Genomic DNA, 12,407 nt, shown 5'->3' with positions numbered 1-12,407 from the left:
ATATTGGAATTATTTAAAATGGTATGTGCAAGACATTACAAAAAACAAAAGAGAGGAGACTTAAGGTTGTTCTTTCAAGGCGCCAATAGGCGTCATATATTTAGAAAAAGAAATTTGAATAGTAGTAGTAAGAGCACAACAGGGTATAAATACTCAGGCAACCCTAGTGGAGAAGGTGTACAAAGTGCTCGTGCTAGTGAGACAACGGCGCAAGTGACAACGTGAAAAAACCACAGCCAGAGGCGCAAAAGAAGCAATATATACAATAAAAAGGATCATATAACAATTTACTCAATGGTCTAATTGGTATTTTTCATTATTTCAATGAACCAGGTTTGTATGCGCCAAAGACGTTTGGGCTGGTGGATAGTGGTCGACGGCGTTTCGATCCTGTCAATTTAGGATCATCATCAGGACCTGGGTCGCCTAATTTGGGAGTGCTCTGTAAAAAACAATTTCCAGATCAGAGCGGCAAACAGGAGGGGAAAAGAAAAAGAAAGCTGGGGTGGAAAAGAAAAGGAAAGGGGAAAAAAAGGGGGTGGGGAAGAAAAGTAATTTCGGTAGGAGGGAGGGAGGGGGTGGTGGTGGGGGGTTATTGGTTAGGGGGCAAGGGGGGGGAAAAAAGGAATGGAGAAAAGGAAAGAAGGAAGGAATCAAGGTAGGGCAGGCAATGACTAGAGGCCTATCTTGCGCACGAAGAGAAGGCGCTGGCGAGAGAACGGGGAAATAGGCTGTGAGTGGATTCCACAGTGACGTGCGAGGGGAGGGAATCCTTTCCTTCGGGTTCTGTGGAAAACGAGGGGAGGAAAATGAGAAGGAGAAATGGAAAGAAACACAAGGGAAAAGGAAGGGCAGCAAGAATTACGGAGACTCACCGGTGTAAAGTGAATTAACGAAACTTCGCAGGGAGGGCAACCGGTACAGGGGTCCGGAGAGGGGGAGGAACGGTACACAGCCTAGGGACAAAAAGGGGAAGAGGTTACCGGCTGTAACCGCGGGGTAAAGGCTGAAGCGCACAAGGACATGGTGTAGCTTACCCGATAGTAAATGGAGCTGGAGTCAAGGCTGCGGTCGCGGTGTAGATGGGAGATCAGCAGCGGATCAGAGAATTAATCAAAGCGGGACTAATCCAACAGGGACGAGAGGAGCCACGGACGTGTGCAACCTTCGAACGATCAGTGACTGTGTAGTGAACCACAGTAACTCCTATATAGGGGAGGAGTTAGCGTAACGCGGAGAGGCCGTCTATAGGACGCGGGGGACGAGAGGAGGGGTATGAGTCAGCAAGCTGGTAACCAGGGGTGTGGGAAAGCGACGTGGTTGCTAAGGACGCTCGGTGAACTGGGAACGGAGGGAAGGAAAGGGAAGAGTTGAACGGGACCACCTGATGTTTTGTCCTTTCAAGCCCCGTCCACACTCTGGTTTTGTCAACATATATTCTCACCTCAATGTCCTGACAGACCCGCATATCCTTATCCTTCTCCAAAAATGTCAGTTCATGTTCCCCCAAGTCCACCTACTCACCGGAGCCTTTGCCATCAAGTGGAAGACTCCACTTAGGCCTCAGTGGGCCTCCTGCAATCCCACCTGGTCAGCGGAGGCAATGGCCTCGGCACTGCTGGTGGTTACCTGATCCACCCAAACATAAACAATTTCTCCGGGTGGAGAACACACTTGTGCCTCTCTTGGGGAACTGCTCCCCCAAACTGCTGCAGAAGATGGGCAATGGAGTTGGTAATGCTGCTGTCTGCAGCTAATGCTATGCAACAAGTTTCCGGACCTGATAAATCTGGGCCCAGATAAACTTGTAATTGGGACTTAGGTTATTTTATCCGAATTTATCGCTATGGGTGAAATTATCCAACTCGTAATGAGGCGCTATATGTGTTCAATAAACAAGGTTTCTGTACCCAAATTCAGTGAGTGGGTCATGCTTCATGCAGAGAGAGGATTTTGTTGTTTGGTCTATTGGTTCCCAGATCCACCGGGTATCAAGGCGGAAGAACATAGTAGTGTGGAGGCAGTTACTGGAAGGCACTTGAAGCTCCCAATGATGCAATATGTAGCTCCAAAGAGGATGGGCATGTGTACATTATTGTTTATATGCCATTTCTTTACATAAAAGTTTAGGCTTAGCAGACTTCACAGGTCACACCCTGGCTGATGTCATCAGAAGAGAGGGAGCAGTTACCTGGAGTCCCATAGATATCACATGATCAGCAATTAGGCTTAATCTGTCAACTCATTTACACTATGGGCCTGATTAAAAGATTGGTGGTCCGTGGACTGCCAAACTCACAGTGGCACGGTAGTGGCGGTCCAGCCACCACCACATCAGCGGTCTGATTGCTTTATTGCAACTTAGGTGGTCGGACTGCCATTGGACTACCGCAACCACCAGGGAACCGCATTCCCAATTGGTGGTGCAGCGGTCAGGTACTCAAAATATGCTGGTGGTGTTGCTGCGGCACCGCCTGCATATTATGAGTTTCCTGACCACACGCAGTCTCATGGAGGTTCTTACTCCATGAAACTGCTGGCAGTCAGGAAACAAAGGGGGCCCTATAGGGCTCCTCTTGCCCCATGCTTGTTGGTGCATGCAGGAGGGCACATGTTGTGCCCCCCTGTGTGCATGCAACCCTAGTTCCAGCACGGCATGGACTTCACTGTCCTTGTCATGATGGAATGCGATGTGGTGGTCCCGCAGCGTCGCAGCATTAAGGTTAACATTTGAGTCTTTTTATTGCACCGTCATGGGCTGCCACACCGCCCATCTGCCAGACCACGATTTCACTTGCAATCTGGCAGGCGGGCGGCAGCCCTGTTTGGCGGTGAGGTATCGGGGGTGGCATGCCGGCCCGCTCCCACACCACTAAACTCGTAATCAGGCCCCATGTGTATGCCTCCTGCTCCCTTTCCTGACAGCGACATGATCTTCATTTCTATTAAAAGCAAATTCAAACTCTGATGTGATTGTTCCTAACCGGTTCTGTACATAAACCAGACACATGTTTGTGTGCACTGGCATAGCTGTAATTATTGCAATATATGCAGCGGCCCAACAGTGCAAGGAGTACATTGCAACTCAATTATAGCTGTCTTTTTCTTAAAAATCATGGGGCAGATTTATAATAACTGGCGCATCCCTGCATATCAGCAGGGATGCGCCAGTTATTGTGCGCCACAGCTCCGCCACCATGGATGCGCCGCATTTACAATGCGGCGCACCATGGGGCAAAAACGGCACAGATGCGTGACGCATCTGTGCCGTAAAAGTGGCGCATTGCTGGAGTTGCGTCGCAAGCGCGACGCAGCTCCAGCAATGCTTTGGGGGGACCTATCTTCACAATGCTGCGTCAATCCTTACGCCTGCTTCAGGCAGGCGCAGGGTTTTGACGCAGCATGGGCTCAAAAGTGACTGAGTGAAATCTTGTAGATTTCACTCAGCCACTTTTAGGAGGCGTTCCTGCGACGGAACGCCCCCCCTACACAGGTACGCCTACTGCTGGCGCAGGGCTTTACAACGTGACGCATCTCCCAGATGCGTCACGTTGTAAATACCCCGCAGCATTGCGCAGGATTTGCGCCGCCGCTGTGTCACAAAAGTGACGCAACGGCGGCGTAAATGAGGCGCTAGGGCCTCATAAATCTGCTCCCATGTCTTTTGGCACAACATAATCTCAATTTGCCTTAGGGGCTATGATGCTATTCATACTTCTCCATGCACATATTCAGGTGTTCACGCAGAAACTCACACACGTGTACAGTAGAATAGCTGGAATTATGCAGACATGGATGACCAATTTATGCAGCAAGGCTGACTAATTTATTCCGCAAGAATATGCAAATCACGCAGCATACTGTCTCACATTCTGTGACAATCCTATTTTGTTATTTTGTCATTTTAACAAAAATTGTGTATGACCAAACGTTTGACCTCATTAATATTAGTTTAAAGAGTGAATGCGGCAATCCACAACTGTAAAATGAGCATTTAACCTCCTCACAGACACTGCCACTGAGTGGTGCCTTGTCTTGTACATTTTTAGTAACTTCTGATTCATTTGAGATAGAAACAAATGTTTTTGTTGAAAACTGCTAATTATGTGGCAGATGGTGAGTTATGTGGCAAGAGTGGTACGTTCATATTTATAATAATACCGCAGCTAACGTTTCATAATTTCAGTGTCCCCAACACTGCTATCACATCCCATCTATTTGGTGACTGAGTAATGCTGTCTTGCCCCATCCTTCCCCAAATCCAGGGCTTTAAGTGTGATGAAAAAACATTGGGGTGTGGCCGATGTTATTAAGGACGCTTGTAAATAAGCCCCCTTGTATTTTCCATGACCTTCTGGAATCTACCTTCCCTCTCAACACAGGGGCTAAGCAGGCCCCTGCTGTTCTTGTGGAGGGTGGGGTTGCCCGTTCAGGGGGTTCCCCACTTCTTCGGGGGAGGGGGGGGGGGGTGCATTCAGCCCAAAGCCAATAAATATCTGTGAGATATGCCCACCTTGTTACGCTTTGCTGGGGGCCCCATCATTTTCTGCTACGCCATTTCATATTCTGAGGTAAACTCAACTGCCACTGAAAACATTACTCACCCTCACAAACTCTTTAATCAAAATATACAGCGCGGTGCCGCTCGTGTGAGCCGGGCCCATGCTAAAGCAAACGATTAATTAAAAATATAATAATTGACTCTTCCTCCCAATGGCACATGCGTTCGCGCGCGTTCTCCAGAACTCGTGCTGAGGCCCGGGCCTCTGATTTATGGGCCAGTGAAGTACCAGGCCCTTTATCGGCGTGTACATAAATATGTACTATTCGTCATTATTATTAATTAGCTACAAGGCTTGCCACAAGTTCACTCGATGCATGAGCAGAAATGTCCTTTGAGAATAAATGATAATGCCTTGATTCCTCGCAATGTAGGGCTGTGAATGCTTAAACATTAACAGAAACGGCATTTGTGCCTCCCAACAGCCTCCCCCGCTCAAGGTTCAGCTCAGCTGCATCCACAAAAGCAGAGACAAAGTTAAGCTATAAATAGCGGGTGCAGAAGGAACGTAGTTTCCTAGAAAACTGCGCTGTCTGCCAGCCTTGTTCAGAGGTGACAGGACTCACGCGGGCCTTTTATTCTATTTTATTAGAGCATAAGAAATACCACCCTATATCAAATATATATATACATGTATGCCTCTTCTTCACTTTCAAATGAGCACAGCACTTGTCTGAGGTTAGTCGGGGTGTCCACCGATCATACAGTCAATGGGGCCAAAACATAAACATTTTCGTTTATGAATCCCCTAGCCCCATTAAGATGTTCATGGTTTCGACTTGTCATCTCATTAGGATGTACCACGCATTGCTGACCTCCAGCACAGCAGATGTAAAACAGCATTGCAGCTGCTTGCCCAATGAGACACATTTTAACCAGTAAAATGGCTCAGTGAGTTAAACGGTTGCTGCTGAATCATGACATGAAGTGGCATACGTCCAATCAGCCTAGTGAAGCTGGTAAACTGGTAAATCTGTTGTAATGTCTTCTTATTATGATGAGCCATGCTTTGCTGATCTCCAGTTGTTTTTTTTCTGAATAACAACATTCGGTTGTAAAGCAACATTCCACGATTGTATGATAGAGGCACGACTGGATAAACCATGCATGCCTTTACCACGCAGCCTAAACCACGAATTCGTCTTAACCATGAATTCCTTTACCATTCATGCTTTCACCACGTAATTTTGTGGTAAAGGCATGAATGGTAAAGGTGTATGCGTGGCTAAGGTCGCAACCCCCCTCCTCCCGCCCTAACCTACAAACTGCCCCCACCCCCTCCTCGACCCTCTCCCAACCCCCATGCCGTCCCTAACCCTTAAACACTACCTCGACCCCATCCCACCCCCTTGCGTTGTTCCGACCCCGAGCGCTAAAAATGATCCCGCCCTCCCCTACGCCCTCAAAACTACCCATACCCCTCCCCCTGTCCTGAGGCCTAAAACCCTCACCCCCTGTCCTGAGGCCTAAAACCCTGTCCCAAAACAAACACTATCCCGAACCCCCTCCCGCCCCGCGCTGTTCCTTAAACTAACCAAACTCCTTCCACTGCCCTTAGGCCTCATACCCTTACCCCTAATAAAAAAAACTACCTGACCCTCCCCAGCCCTGAAAACTACCCCAACCCTCCCCATCCCTGAAAACTACCTCCGATCCCCAGCCCAGAAAACTACTCGACCTACTACCTAGCCCAAAAAATGAGCCCTGACACCCCCAGCCATGAAAACCACCCCGACCCCAGCCCAGAAAACCCCCCCCTACCCAGCCCAGAAAACTAGCCCGACCCCCAAAGCGCAGAAAACTGCCCGACCCCATACCCAGCCCAGAAAACGACCCCGACCCCTCAGCCCAGAAAACTAGCCCGACCCCCAGCCCAGAAAACTACCCCAACCCACCCCCAACCCAGAAAACTACCCCTGAATCCCACCCCAGAAAACTACCCCTCAACCCACCCCAACCCAGAAAAAAACCACAACACTCCCAGTCCTGAAAACTACACTTACCTCAACGCGGTGAGGTCTTCCTGCTTCCGTCCCCAGCAGCTAGACCGCGCACTGCCTTAACCACTCATATGCGTGGTTAAGGCACAAGCGTGGTTTAGCTTGCGTGGTTGGAACACTCGTGGTTAAGACTGCTGTGGTCCGACTGTTCCCCACATTCCACATGCTTTCACAAGGAAACACATTTTAACCACCAGAATGACTCAGTGAGGTAAACGGTTGCTGGTGAATCATGCAGTGATTTGAAGGTCATAAGTTCCAATCATCCTACTGACGTTGGTAAACTGAGTATCATTAAAGCGGGTAATGGCAGCATCTTTTCCTTCCAGCACATAGAAATGAGCAATGCTGCATCAAGCATTTTTGACAACATTATCCACTTGACGAAATATAGGTTAAAGCCAAGGACAACACTGCAGTGGCGGACATTTTGAACAATGGTTGGTGGAGCTCTGTGGCAGGAGGCCAGTTGAATGGAAGTGACCGTGGATTGCCTTGGACCAAGAAGGTGTATCTTAGTCTTGGCAGCCAGCGTGAGTGCATCTAGTTTTACATGCTCTCACATGCCTTTTAAGGTATTCGTTGGGCTTTTGAAGACTTTGCTGTTAATTTGGGTGTCGTCTACATACATATGGTATCTCAAGTTGTTTCTCGCTAAGATATTCGCAAGTCGAACCATGAAGATGTGAAAGAGGGTTGGCGAGAGAGATGGCCTTTGGGACACCACATGTGATGATAGATCAACTAAATAGGAAGGGGGCAGTTGATGAGATCTGTTGGCCATAAAGGGAGAAAAACATTTGGGAGCTGTTCTATTGACCTACAGTTGGATTCAATTCAGTCCAACAGTATAATGTGTTCAATTGTGTCAAATGCTGCTGAGAGTTCAAGGAGGGTCAAAGCACACGCTTCTTCTCGTTGCAGAGCGGCGATTAGGTTTTCACAGATATTAGTAATTACGGGATTGGTCCTAGATGAGACCAGATCCGAAATTAAAATTCACTCAGGAGATTTTACTGTTCCAAATTAGCTGAATCCAATATTTTGGCAAGGAGGAGAAAAATAGAAATTGGATCATTTGGTCTTTTTAGGTGTTCGCCAAGTCTTAGTAATTTTAATAAAATGATACAGATAAACTGCTTACTTGTAAGGCTTCCAGTCTTCTTTAGTAATTGGTCTCTTGTTGTGTCACTCACATTTTTCTTCCGCCCACTACAGCATAGGGTAACAGATCAGGCCACTTTTGTCACTGGCTGACTTCACTTTGAGTGGCAGCATTCTGCACTTTCACATGGAGCACATCCACACACAAAGTGGTTCCATTTATTGTCAGCGACTACTAAGACATTATGCTCTTTAGCCAATGTTTTTATAATGGTGAGTGCCCAGGAGTTCCCCAACCATAAAGCTTTTAAAAAACTATGACAAAATAAATAACACTTACCTCAACGCGGTGAGGTCTTCCTGCTTCCGTCCCCAGCAGCTAGACCGCGCACTGCCTTAACCACTCATATGCGTGGTTAAGGCACAAGCGTGGTTTAGCTTGCGTGGTTGGAACACTCGTGGTTAAGACTGCTGTGGTCCGACTGTTCCCCACATTCCACATGCTTTCACAAGGAAACACATTTTAACCACCAGAATGACTCAGTGAGGTAAACGGTTGCTGGTGAATCATGCAGTGATTTGAAGGTCATAAGTTCCAATCATCCTACTGACGTTGGTAAACTGAGTATCATTAAAGCGGGTAATGGCAGCATCTTTTCCTTCCAGCACATAGAAATGAGCAATGCTGCATCAAGCATTTTTGACAACATTATCCACTTGACGAAATATAGGTTAAAGCCAAGGACAACACTGCAGTGGCGGACATTTTGAACAATGGTTGGTGGAGCTCTGTGGCAGGAGGCCAGTTGAATGGAAGTGACCGTGGATTGCCTTGGACCAAGAAGGTGTATCTTAGTCTTGGCAGCCAGCGTGAGTGCATCTAGTTTTACATGCTCTCACATGCCTTTTAAGGTTTCGTTGGGCTTTTGAAGACTTTGCTGTTAATTTGGGTGTCGTCTACATACATATGGTATCTCAAGTTGTTTCTCGCTAAGATATTCGCAAGTTGAACCATGAAGATGTGAAAGAGGGTTGGCGAGAGAGATGGCCTTTGGGACACCACATGTGATGATAGATCAACTAAATAGGAAGGGGGCAGTTGATGAGATCTGTTGGCCGTAAAGGGAGAAAAACATTTGGGAGCTGTTCTATTGACCTACAGTTGGATTCAATTCAGTCCAACAGTATAATGTGTTCAATTGTGTCAAATGCTGCTGAGAGTTCAAGGAGGGTCAAAGCACACGTTTCTTCTCGTTGCAGAGCGGCGATTAGGTTTTCACAGATATTAGTAATTACGGGATTGGTCCTAGATGAGACCAGATCCGAAATTAAAATTCACTCAGGAGATTTTACTGTTCCAAATTAGCTGAATCCAATATTTTGGCAAGGAGGAGAAAAATTGAAATTGGATCATTTGGTCTTTTTAGGTGTTCGCCAAGTCTTAGTAATTTTAATAAAATGATACAGATAAACTGCTTACTTGTAAGGCTTCCAATCTTCTTTAGTAATTGGTCTCTTGTTGTGTCACTCACATTTTTCTTCCGCCCACTACAGCATAGGGTAACAGATCAGGCCACTTTTGTCACTGGCTGACTTCACTTTGAGTGGCAGCATTCTGCACTTTCACATGGAGCACATCCACACACAAAGTGGTTCCATTTATTGTCAGCGACTACTAAGACATTATGCTCTTTAGCCAATGTTTTTATAATGGTGAGTGCCTGGGAGCTCCCCAACCATAAAGCTTTTAAAAAACTATGACAAAATAAATAAAAGACATAGTGGAGAAATTGTATCATGTTTGAGCAGATGTGGAGTTTCACCACACAGAAGAGGTAAATTGACAATTTTGGTCATGCTGAGACACGTCTTAAGGCATGGGCAAAGTCGACAGCTGCCCAGGGCCTCCACCTGTGGAATGGCCCTGTGGGAAAATGATTTGTCTCTTTAGATCCCCTCTATTTATTTATCTCAACCCTTCCCCCTCAGCCAATCTCTACCACAGACTCTGTCTATTTACCTAGTGTCCTAAGCATTTGGGGCCATGGCCAAGACATAGTTTGGCTGTTGTTGTGTGACACCGTTTACCATAATTTAAGGTATAATTCAATATCGTTTGATACTTTGCTGGCTTGATTTAGCAGAAAACGTGGAATACAATTAAAAGCTGTTCTAAACCGGGGGCACCAAAATATGTTTGCCCGTGGACCCAAACATCCTAAATGTGACACTAATGCTAAGGTGAGAACTGGTAGACAGAGTTTAGTGAGCTGAATATTGCAATTTTTTTTAGGATGGTGCTGTCAGCTCCAGGGTATTAGTGATTTTGCTTATTTCCTATTTGTGGATGTAGAAGAATTCAGTGAATTTGATAGCACTGGAGTTTGGTGCACCCCAGGGAGCCAGATGAGAAAGGGGAGCAGTTATGGTAACTATTAGGGTAACCATATTGTCCAGACAGTACATTATGAGGTTGTCACTCACTGGCTGGGACGTTTCCAAAGAAAATCGAATAGTCGGAAAAGTTGTCAGTCCTTTGTAGGCATGAAGATCTCTTCAGCAGAGTTGCTCACTTCATTAATGCAGACTTGGATTTTTTTATTGAAGAAGAGAATGTTTGTGTATCTTGTGGCGAATGAGACAAGCCATATGAATAGAGGAGATGTCTGCTTTCCTCCTGCGACTTCCCATCACTGCCTTCTACCATAATATCACGATTTAAATATCGACCGGCCAAAACACAGTGGCCAAAATATCGGCTACTACAATGTTGTGAAGCTCAAAATCTATATTTACATATGTAAATGTAAATGTGCAGATATTTATATAGCGCAAATCACCAACCGGTCTCTAAGCGCTTGCTTAGGGAACCCGTCCTGGTATTCCCCTGTGAGATAACCCAGCAGGGCATCCACAAGGTGAAAGCCAGGCATCCCGCCACAAGGGGCCATTGTGGAGATTAAGCAAGCTATTGCCCAGAGTCGCAGAGTGTGAACCCATGAATCGAGTATGCACTGGAGTGAGAATTATTGAGTCCATGGACAATTTATGGACTCAAGTCCCAGCTGAGCCGGGAATTGAACCCTGGTCCCGGGCTGACCTCTGCTTCCAGGTCTGCCTACTCTAACCAGTGAGCCACACTTCTCCACAGAAGAAGATTTACAATTTTTAACCCCACATATATATACCACTAGGATACCACTAGGATGTATTTATATTTAAGGCGGGATTTCTTGTTGCTCCCTGTGATTCCTGGACGCTACGCTGTTGTTGGGGGCTGGCCGCAGATCATCACACCTACGGGACTGCGAGGACCACGGAGCATTGCGCTCCACTAACAGTGCTCACCTGTTCCTCTTCCCGCTTGCTTCCTCTTACAAACGCCGCGCCTCGCGGCTCCCGCTGCGCGGGTGCCGCTCGCTGGCTCCAGCAGTATAAATTCTTGGCTGGGGCACTCTATGAGCGGGATTTCTTGTTGCTCCCTGTGATTCCTGGACGCTACGCTGTTGTTGGAGGCTGGCCGCAGATCATCACACCTACGGGACTGCGAGGACCATGGAGCATTGCGCTCCACTAACAGTGCTCCCCTGTTCCTCTTCCCGCTTGCTTCCTCTTACAAACGCCGCACCTCGCGGCCCCCGCTGCGCGGGAGCCGCTCGCTGGCTCCAGCAGTATAAATTCTTGGCTGGGGCACTCTATGAGCGGGATTTCTTGTTGCTCCCTGTGATTCCTGGACGCTACGCTGTTGTTGGGGGCTCGCCGCAGATCATCACACCTACGGGACTGCGAGGACCACGGAGCATTGCGCTCCACTAACAGTGCTCACCTGTTCCTCTTCCCGCTTGCTTCCTCTTACAAACGCCGCGCCTCGCGGCCCCCGCTGCGCGGGAGCCGCTCGCTGGCTCCAGCAGTATAAATTCTTGGCTGGGGCACTGTATGAGCGGGATTTCTTGTTGCTCCCTGTGATTCCTGGACGCTACGCTGTTGTTGGGGGCTGGCCGCAGATCATCACACCTACGGGACTGCGAGGACCACGGAGCATTGCGCTCCACTAACAGTGCTCACCTGTTCCTCCTCCTAACGCCCCGCCCCCTCCTCACCTTTATATTTCCGCCCACGTAATTCCGCAGCGCGGATCGCAGCGCGGGCGAAGCCCGGGCAAAGGGCGGGCCCTCTAAGGCCCTCTGAGACCGATTGAGGCCGGGCAGGGCTTGGTTATGTACGCCCTGTAAGCGATACGTCGTCCACCTTACTGAGGGATATTACCCTATCCATGGCCCAGAGTTCTGAAAAAGTGAGTGGGGAAAAGCTGGGGGGAGTGATTAATGGCCCTCTGGATACGTATTTTAGGAAGGTTGTATTGGAGGAAAAGAGGGACCTCTCCTTGGATGAGCGCAGGACTGAGCGCCGTCGCTCTGTCGAAAATATGAAACGTAGGGCTCCAGAAGTCAGTATTCTCGAGGCCCCCCTGGGTGTTGATGGCAATAGTAGCGTTAGTGATGTTACTTTTTCTCAGGATAGTGTGCCCTTGCTATTACGTGACTGTCCACCCGTAAATTGTGTCCCTGTAGTACATGATATTAGTGACACTGCTCCCTCTAATTCTACAAATAGCTCTAGGGTACCCAAAAATCAGTTCCCTCACCGTGGTAAATTAATAGTGAAAAAACACAAAAAACTGGCTAAGGGTAAAATCTATAGCCCGCCCCGAGGAAAATAAGACGCAAGGAGCGGGCGGGCCA

This window comes from Triturus cristatus, chromosome 5_1 (genome assembly GCF_964204655.1).
Source record: "Triturus cristatus chromosome 5_1, aTriCri1.1, whole genome shotgun sequence".
NCBI lineage: Eukaryota > Metazoa > Chordata > Amphibia > Caudata > Salamandridae > Triturus > Triturus cristatus.
This window is presented reverse-complemented; position numbering follows the sequence as displayed.